A 10,433-nucleotide genomic window follows, 5' to 3' on the forward strand; every position below is an offset into this window, starting at 1 on the left:
TTGCGGACAAAACGTCGGTAGTAGGAGACGAGCCCCGTGAAGCTGCGCACCTCGCTGACGTTTCGCGGAGCTGGCCATTTCTCGACCGCCTCAACCTTAGTAGGATCAGGGGCCACGCCCTCTGCCCCCACCACATGGCCCAAAAACTTGGTCTCACGTCGAAGGAGGTTGCATTTCTTGGGGTGCAGGCGCAGGCCCGCCCCCCGAATGGCTTGGAAGACCTGACGGAGGTTCTCTAGGGCCAGCTCGAAGTCAGCGGCATGAACCAGAAGGTCATCAAGGTAAACCACGCACCGGTTGCGGGGAATGTGAGCCAGCACCCTCTCCATTAGTCTCTCGAACGTGGCGGGGGCATTGCAGAGACCAAAGGGCATCACACGAAACTGCCAGAGTCCCTGACCGATGGTGAAGGCTGTCTTGGGTCTGGCTTCTGGTGCCAGCTCCACCTGCCAGTAACCGCTCCGTAGGTCAAGTGAGCTGAACCACTGTGACCCTGCGATGTGGTCCAGAGCGTCGTCAATGCGGGGCAAGGGGTAGGAGTCCTTGCGAGTTGCATTGTTCAGCCGACGAAAGTCCACACAGAACCTCCAGGTGTCATCTTTCTTTTTGACCAGGATGGCAGGGGCGGCCCAAGGGCTATTGGATGGCTCTATCACCCCGGCCGCAGCCATCTCTAGAATCATCCGCTCTGCAGCGTCACGCTTGGCAAGCGCTAACCGGTAGGGTTGCAGTCTAATGGGTGGGGTTGTACCAGTGTCGATTGTGTGCTGCACCAGGTTGGTCTGGGTGCACTCCTCTTCACGTGCAGCGAAAATCTCAGCGAACTGTTGGAGCAGGTCTTTCAGCTGTTGACTCTGCTGAGGGTCCAGCCCTTCACTGCTCCGCTGATACAGATCCTGGATGGCGGCAACAGTGTCCGGCGAGGGTGTCTGAGGAATGGTAGCCTCAATGAGGGTCGTCGTCATTGTTGGTGGGCTGGGCAGTGTCGTCATCCCCTCGGTTGGCAGTGGAGGTGGGGGCGGCGGCGGCGGCATGGTGACAGGTGGAGTTGGCTGGATGTGGATACGTCCCACCTTCCTCTCTGGACGGCGCCGGAGGGCCAGGGTCTCTGTGCCAAGGTGAATGGCATTACTCGACACATCGACCAGAGCCCCCCAGCAAGTCAGCAAATCTAGCCCGATGATGCAAGGGTCTTGTATTTCAGCCAACCAAAACTCGTGGGTGGCTGCAACTTTCCCTGCCCGCACCTGCAGTGCTCTCTTCCCCAGCATGCTGGTTAGTTCCCCAGTCACAGTTCTGATTTTACAGATGGTGGGCCTCCACTCTGTCTCTGGCAGCACCCCTGGACGCACAATGGAGATGGTGGACCCTGTGTCCACAAGGGCCCAGCAGCGGTGTCCGCCAATGGAGCAACAAAGATAGAGACCGTGTGCGTGGCCCATTCTGCCGATCTGGGAAGAGTTCTTAATGGGGGATATGGTCGGTTGGCTGGGTAGCAGTCTCCCCGCGGTGCCACCCCATTCTAGTTTTCCGACTGGGGAGTGCTACGGCGTCGTGGTGCAGGGGCAGGGCAGTCACGGGCCTTGTGCCCCACTTCTCCACAGCGGTAGCATGGATCACGAGGCGACCAAGGTCTGAAGGGTGGTTGGGGTCGTCCTGGTTGCTTTCGGCGTGGTGACGGACAAGCCTGGCAGACGACCCCTCTTTCGACGTCTCCTTCATCTGCGTGGACCTCAGCCTGACGCACTCGGGGTCTTGGTTGGTTGTGTGGGGCCATCACAGCCTCCACCCTCTCTGCCTCTTCCAATGCAGTCTTGAAGGCTGTAGTTGCCGTGATGCGGAGGTGCTCCTTCAACCTCTCTGGGGTGAGCCCCTGGATGAAGGCACTCAGGGCTAACTCGTCACGAGCTGCTGGATCAAAGGTGGGGTAGCCACGATGTGCAAAGAAGTGCACGTCTGCTGCATAGGTTCCCAGGGTCTCGCCCTCTTGGCGGCGCCGGCGGGCCAGTCGGTCTCGCATGCTGTCAGTAGAGACCCGTTGACCAAAGCGTCGGTCTAAAGCAGCGGCCAGTGTCTCGTAATCCTGCTGTTCTGACGGCCTAAGGTCGAGCAATACCTGCAGCGCATTCCCTTCGAGCGCCAGGGCAACATGAGCAGCAGTGTCTTGGGTGCTCCACTGGTTGTGACTTGCAACCAGTTTCACTTGAGCTAGGTATGGCTCCAGGGCTGTGATGCCTGCATACCGTGGGAGCTTGAAGATGCTTGGGGATGGCAGCATCACATTAGCAGGGGGTGCTGGGGTTGTAGTGACGTTGTTCAGCGAAGTGGTGACGGTGACCGGTGACGTAATGGCGGCGGCCGGCGGCGACATGGCGGCTGTTGATAGTGGATGGGCCGTGGCCGGCACCGGCGATGAGACGGCGGTGGAGACGGCGGCGGCTGGCGATGACATGGTGGCGGCAGGCGGCGGTATGGCGGCTGTTGATAGTGGATGGGTGGCGGCCGGCGCCGGCAATGAGACGGCGGTGGAGACAACGGCGGCCGGCGATGAAATGGCGTCGGCCGGCGGCGGCATGACGGCTGTTGAAATCAGAGTAGGCCGCGACTTCTCGGCGGCAGTTGCCGCCTCCGAATCGCTGAACCGGCCGGCCGTGTCGGGTCCTGAAGGACTGGGGGCGCTGGCTCCGTCCGCCCTTCCTCCGCGGGACATCTTCTTCCGAGCGGCGATGCTCTCTCCCCGGGAAAACTCTTTTTCCAGACACTCGATGAAGTCCTCAGTCTGCCGGAGTTCTACATCGCAGCTTCTTCTTGACATTGCCATCTTAGATTTGTGGGTATTGCCTGCAATCCCACTTCTGACACCAGTGTGGCGAACGTAGAAGCAACCACAAAGGTAACTTTGCAGCCCGTTTATTGAACTCACACAGAAACAAGAACTTAACGAAATGTGATTTCATGGGGGTCATCAACTCGAACAACAAAGTTGTTCAGGGTTTCAGTTACAAGGTTACACAACACAACAGAATGACAACTACAATTACACCACAACAAATAGTAATCACATAAACACATAAAACCACATAAAACACTTACAAAACATTTAATAACAACTGACAATCTGCACGCAGTGCCTGATGGGTAAAACAGGACAATTGGCACAATTCTGACGTGGTAGCAACTTCACTACAATACTAAAACATAAACCAAGGGCTGGGGTGAGTTCGGAGAGAAAAGGACCGTGAGGGAAGAGTAGCCGCTACTGCGAGATGGTTATAACACGAACTGACAACGGGCGCGTGGGAGGCCACCAAACTTAAGCCCAGCCCTGACGGCTAAGCCCGGCCCTGACGAGCTGATTGGCTGCCGGCGCGGGGTGGGCGGGCCACGGCGCGGGGTGGGCGAGCCGTAACAGTACCCCCCCCCCCTCCACGGGAGCCACCAGGCGACTTTCCCGGCTTGTCGGGATGGGAATGATGGAACTCAGTGAGCAGCCCAGGGTCCAGGATGAGCTGGCGGGAGACCCAGCTACGTTCCTCCGGACCGTAGCCCTCCCAGTCCACCAAATACTGGAACCCCCGTCCTCGGCGCCGGACGTCCAGCAGCCGGCGGACCTTCCACTGGGGGTGCCCATCCACGATCTCAGGGGGAGGCGGAGCCGGGGCCGGAGGCATCAGAGGACTGTGGGAGACAAGCTTAACCTGAGACACATGAAACACGGGATGGGTCTTCAAGGAAGCCGGAAGCTTCAGACTCACCGCCGCGGGGCTGAGAACCTTCCTGATCTCAAAGGGCCCGACAAACCGGGGGTTCAGCTTCTTCGCGGTGGACTGAAGCGGGAGATCCTTCGAGGATAGCCACACCCTTTGGCCTGGTTGGTACGTAGGAGCTGGGGACCGGCGTCGGTTGGCTCCCCGACTGGCGCGCTTGGCTGCCCGGAGCAGAGCAGCTCTGGTCACCTCCCAGACGCGACGACACCGGTTCAGATGGGCCTGCACGGAGGGAACTGCCACTTCCGACTCCTGCGCAGCAAAGAGAGGCGGCTGGTAGCCCAGGGACACCTCAAAAGGTGAGAGGCCGGTGGCAGAGCTGACCAGGGAGTTGATGGCATACTCCACCCAGGGGAAGAACCGGCTCCAGGAGCTGGGCTTCTTGGCGGCCACGCACCGGAGGGCAGACTCCACGCTCTGGTTCATCCTCTCCGTCTGCCCGTTAGTCTGTGGGTGATAGCCAGAGGAGAGACTAACAGAGGCACCCAACCCCTTACAAAAGGCCCGCCATACCTGGGAGACGAACTGGGGCCCTCGGTCCGAGACGACGTCTAGGGGAAGGCCGTGGAGACGGAACACGTGGCTCGTCAGGAGGTCCGCCGTCTCAGAAGCCGATGGGAGTCTGGGGAGGGCAACCAGGTGCACTCCCTTACTGAAGCAGTCCACCACTGTCAGGATCACAGTGCTACCCTGGGAGAGAGGCAGTCCGGAGACAAAATCCAACGCCACAGAGGACCAGGGCTGGCTTGGAGTTGGGAGGGGCTGCAGCAGACCCGCGGGTGCCTGGTGAGAGGCCTTGCTACGAGCACAGACGGAGCAGGCCCTTACGAAGTCCCTGACGTCGATCCTCATGGTGGGCCACCAGAAACGCCGAGCCAGAAAGGTGAAGGTGCGGTGGACACCTGGGTGGCAAGCCAACTGACTGGCATGGCCCCACTGGAGAATCCGGGGCCGGACTGCGTCCCGGACGAATAGGCGGCGTGGAGGGACGTGGCTCGGGGCGGGATGGGAGCGCAACGCCTGCCTGACCACGGTGTCGATGCCCCAGGTAACCACGCCAACCACCCTGGCCTCAGGAAGGATGGGAGTCTGCTCCTCTGTAGCTGGCTCCCTCCTCGGGTGTTGTCGGGACAGGGAATCTGCCTTCGTGTTGCGGGACCTGGGGCGATAAGTCAGCGTGAAGTCAAACCGACTGAGGAAGCTGGCCCACCGTGCCTGCCGACCATTGAGGCGCTTGGTTGCCCGGATGAACGTCAAGTTCTTATGATCCGTCCAGATGGTGAACGGCTGTTCCGCCCCCTCCAGCAACTGGCGCCACTCCTCCAGAGCAGCCACCACTGCCAGCAGCTCCCGGTTCCCGACATCGTAGTTCTCCTCGGCGGGGAGGAACCGGCGAGAGAAGAAGGCGCATGGGTGGACATTCTGGTCAGACGCTGACCGCTGGGAGAGGACAGCCCCCAACCCGGTGTCCGAAGCGTCCGCCTCTACGATGAACTGCCTCTTGGGGTCGGGGTGGAGCAGGATCGGGGCGATGGTGAACCTCTCCTTGAGGGACTGGAACGCAGAGCGGGCAGCCGGGGACCAGATGAACGGCTGGGAGGGGGAGGTCAGCCTGGTGAGAGGTTCTGCCACGCGGCTGTAGTTCCGTATGAAACTCCGATAGAAGTTCGCAAACCCGAGGAAGCTCTGTAATTCCTTCCGTGATGTGGGATCGGGCCAGTCCACCACAGCCTGGATCTTGCGGGGGTCGGCCCGGGTCTGTCCCCTCTCAACGACGAAGCCCAGGTAGTCAACGGAAGGGGAATGGAACCGGCACTTCTCTGCCTTGACGAAGAGCCGGTTCCAGAGGAGACGTTCGAGTATCCGGCGGACATGCTGGACATGTTCCTCGAGGGTCCTGGAGAAGATGAGGATGTCATCGAGGTAGACCACCACAAACTCGTCAGGCATGTCGCGGAGAATGTCATCCATGAGAGCCTGGAATACCGCCGGGGCGTTGGTGAGGCCGAACAGCATGACCAGGTACTCATAATGATCCCGGGGCGTCTTAAAGGCTGTCTTCCACTCGTCCCCCTTCCGGATCCGTACCAGATGATAGGCACACCGGAGGTCCAGCTTAGTGAAGACTGTAGCCTGGGTGAGGGGCTCAAGGGTGGAACTCATGAGAGGAAGGGGGTACTTGTTTTTGACGGTTATCTCATTGAGTTGGCGATAGCCAATGCAGGGTCGGAGGCCCCCGTCCTTCTTCTTCACGAAAAAGAATCCAGCTGCCACCTGGGAGGATGAGGGCCGAATGAGCCCCGCTACCAAGGACTCGGAGATGTACTCATCCATCGCAGCCTTCTCGGGGATGGTCAGACTGTACAGACAACTGCTGGGAAGGGGTGCCCCAGAGTGGAGGTCGATAGCACAGTCATAAGGCCGATGAGGAGGAAGACATTGGGCCCGGGTCTTGCTGAAAACCTCACCTAACTCATGGTACTCAGGGGGAACAGAGGAGAGGTCGGGAGGCGGGGCACTAGGGGCACGTCGGGGGGATGGGGCGGGAGCAGCCTGGAGACATTGGGCATGACAGGAGGAGCTCCACTCCATGATGGTACTGGAGGCCCAGGCGATGTGTGGCTCATGCTGCACGAACCAGGGGCGCCCTAGGATCACAGGGACTAACGGGGACTGGATGATGTAGAACCGAAGTCTCTCCACATGCTTACCTGCTATGGTGAGAGAGACAGGGTGGGTGCATTGGGTGACGCTGGCCAGGCAGCGCTCATCCAGTGCGAAGGCCTTCATGGGCTTCTCCAGCGTCTCTAGCGGGATGTTAGCTTGGGCAGCAAACTCCGAGTCCAGGAAACACTCATCAGCCCCCGAGTCGAGGAGTGCACCCACCGTGAGCCGCTGGTCAGCCCAGACCAGGGTAACGTTAACTAGATGGTTCTGTGGGGCAGGACGGCAGGAACAGGAAAGGCGGCTCACTAGGATCTTCCGGAGCCCCAGTGAGCCTAGTCTTTTGGCCGAGTGGGGCAACCGCTGATCAGATGTCCCTTCTGGCCACAGTAGAGGCATTGACCGGGCCTCCTGTTCGGCCGGACTAAGGCGCATGCGCCCCAGCTGCATAGGTTCCTCCCCCGTCGTGGTCTGGGGCGCGGGGGGGAGAAACGGCCACAGGTGAAGTGGGGCGAGCAGGAGTAGTGGTCCTGTTAGGCGTGCTGGACGACTGGGGAATGGACGGGGATCCACGCAGGGCTCCCACGCGCCTCCTCTCCTGGAGGCGTCCGTCGATGCGGATGGCGAGCTTGATCAGGTCCTCGAGGGAGGTGGGCTCCTCCCAGGTGGCTAGCTGGTCCTTGACAGCCTTGCTGAGACCTCTCCGGAAGGTGACCCGAAGTGACTGGTTGTTCCAGCCGCTCTCAGCTGCGGCCAGCCTGAACTCCACCGAGTAGTCTGTGACACTGCCACTGCCCTGCTGGATACTGCTCAGCCGAGCACCAGGCTCCTGGCCACCGACTGGATGGTGGAAAACCTTCCGTAGTTCCGCCTCAAAGGCCTCATAGGTGAGGCAGAAACTGGCCTTCATGGACCAGGAAGCAGTGGCCCACTGAGCTGCTCGGCCTGTGAGCAGGTTGGTCATGTAAGCGACCCGGGCAGCATCAGACGTGAACATGCTGGGTTGGTGCAGGAAGACCAGCTCACACTGCATGATGAACGTGGCACAGGTCTCAAAGTCGCCATCAAATGGTCGTGGGCTGGAGAGGCAGGGCTCCCGGGGAACTGGGTTGAGCCCCACAGGGTTAACTGGAGCAGCGGGCCCAGGGGGCGGGTTACCCATGACTCCAAGGGCAGGCTGGCCCAGTGGCTGGATGGTGAGAGCCGCCGTAATGGTTTGCTTGTTGGCTCGCCAACGCCGCCTGCTGCCTCGTTAGGTTACCCACACAGGCCTGGAGGGGCTGGACCCGAGTCTGAAGATCTCTCACTGCGGCGGAGGTCGCCTCTAGCTGCTGGGTGTGGGAGTTAGTCATTTGGATCTGTCCGATGAGAGCCGCTCGAAGCGGACTGGCCGGTACGCTCTCTGTGTCGGCTGGGGTCGTCATGGTCAGTTCGTACTGTTAGGGTTTGTGGAAGACCCCAAGCACACGACACCAGACAGAGATGGGGTTAGCCGAAAACTGACGTACTTTATTCCTTATGCGTACAAATAGTCAAACACAGGGAGGCAATGAGCGACAAGAAAAACGGAAAGTCCAAGGGGAAAAACTCGCGGGTAATCCAAAAAACGGGAACACGGCAGGATATTAAATAAGATACTAAAACATAAACCAAGGGCTGGCGTGAGTTCGGAGAGAAAAGGACCGTGAGGGAAGAGTAGCCCCTACTGCGAGGAGGTTACAACACGAACTGACAACAGGCGCGTGGGAGGCCACCAAACTTAAGCCCAGCCCTGACGGCTAAGCCCAGCCCTGACAAGCTGATTGGCTGCCGGCGCAGGGTGGGCGAGCCGTAACACATTGAGCACTAACACAGAGAATGCCTTCTCTCTCCGTTTCGTGAATTCAGCTTGTGCATTTGCATTAGCATCTGCGGCTAGGATATCCGTCTCCATTAGCAGGCCCCATAGTCCTTTCGCTTTCAGCAAGTGTTCCATCTGAAATTTCCACGTTGCCCAGTTCTCTGGTCCGCTCAGCTTGTCAATAAACAGCTTATCTTCCATTGTGAATTCCACAACACCATTTATCTCACACAAAACTCCGTGTAAAACAGCCTTTTAGCAACGCCCTGGGCCCATAACCTACTGCTCTTTCACGTGTTTATTCAGAAAGTCAAACCGGAACTACAAGCAGACACTAGAGGACATTACAGAGCATTAGCAACACCCATTGTCAAATTACTGTATTACAACAGTCTTTACTTTATTCGGTACCTTGCCATTTGTTCACTCAGTTACATTCACTGATAATGCACGACCTGTGGTTCATGCCCCAAGACGGGTTCCTGTTCCCCTGTGTGGCGGCCTCAAAAAGGAGTTGGAAAGAATGGTCGCTTTGGGGGTGATAAAGAGAACCGATGAACCAACTGACTGGGCCAATTCAATGGTGTGCGTGAGAAAAAAGAATGGTGCGCTGCGTATATGCATGGACCCAAAAGACCTCAATGCCTGCATCAAACGGGAACATTTCCAAATTCCAAAACGTGAAGAAATAGCCAGTGAAATGGCTGGTGCTCATTACTTCTCTAAACTGGATGCATCAAATGGGCTCTGTCAAGTGAAACTGGATGAGCCAAGTGCAAAACTTTGTACATTCAATACTCCTTTTGGGAGATACTCCTTCCAGAGACTACCCCTTTGGGATTAGTTCGGCTGCAGAATTGTTCAATAAGGCAATGGAGGGCCTCATCAAGGGCTTGGAGGGGGTTCGAGTCTATGCGGATGATTTGGTGGTTTGGGGCTCTACAATACAGGCACACAATCAGAGACTTGAACAGTTGCTGCAACGAGTACAGCAACATGGTCTCCCTCACACCAAACTGACACTTTTGCCTATTACTCAATAGGCAAAAGTGTCAGCTTGGTGTGAGGGAACTGACATTTCTTGGGGATAAGTTATCTCCAAGTGGTGTTCAGCCTGATGAGTCAAAAGTTCAGGCAATCAAAGCCATGCCAACATCAACTGACAAAAAAGGCCTTCAGCGGGTGCTTGGAATGGTAAACTATCTTGGGAAGTTTATCCCCAACTTAGCAGGCAGAACAGCACACTTGCAAAAGCTCCTTCAGGCCAAGACTGACTTTGAGTGGACAGCTGCCCATAACGCAGAATAGGGGGGACATTAAAGGTGTTTTAGCTCAGGAGCCTGTGCTGACATTTTCTCAAGCTGACAGGCCAACTAAAGTGTCAACTGGTGCATCGAAAGGCGGCATTGGTGCCGTATTGTTGCAACAGCTTGAAGGTTCCTGGAAGCCGGTTGCCTATGCGTCATGCTCTATGATAAAGGCGGAGTGTTGTTATGTACAAGTTGAAAAAGAGTGCCTTGGACTGGTTTTTGGCTGCGAGACATTTCATGGATACATATATGGACTTGCTAAAGTAATTCTTGAAACAGACCATAAGCCCTTGATAGCCATTGCCCAATAAAGCTTGAATGACATGTCCCCTCGCATCCAGCGGTTGATGATGAAGCTACAAAGGTATGATGCTGTCCTTACCTATGTGCCAGGGCCTTGGTTGTTGATTGCTGATGCGCTCTCTCGTGCCACTCCAGTCGTGTCTTAGGTGTGCTGTAGTAGCATTGAGGTGGATGTTGCTCTGCATGTTCACATGGTGAAGGACACACTCCCTGCTTCTGATCAACAGCTCAGGAAAATAGCAGAGGACACTTCCAAAGACCCGATTCTCTCCAAAGTAATGGAAAACATGGAACATAGCTGGCAAAGGGGCTTGTGCAAGCAGTATCACCCACTCAGGTCTGAGCTCTCACTTGTGGATGGTGTGATGCTCAAAGGCAATAGGATTGTGATTCCTACCTCAATGCCTAAAGAGATGCTGACCAGGGTGCACGAGGGGCATCTAGGGGCAGAGAGGTGTAAACGCAGGGCATGAGAGGCTATCTATTGGCCAAACATGAATGAAGACATTGTGGCAGGAATGAGGAAAAACACAGGAGACCAAGGCGAGT

This window comes from Lampris incognitus, chromosome 18 (assembly GCF_029633865.1).
Source record: "Lampris incognitus isolate fLamInc1 chromosome 18, fLamInc1.hap2, whole genome shotgun sequence".
NCBI classification, from domain to species: Eukaryota; Metazoa; Chordata; class Actinopteri; order Lampriformes; family Lampridae; genus Lampris; species Lampris incognitus.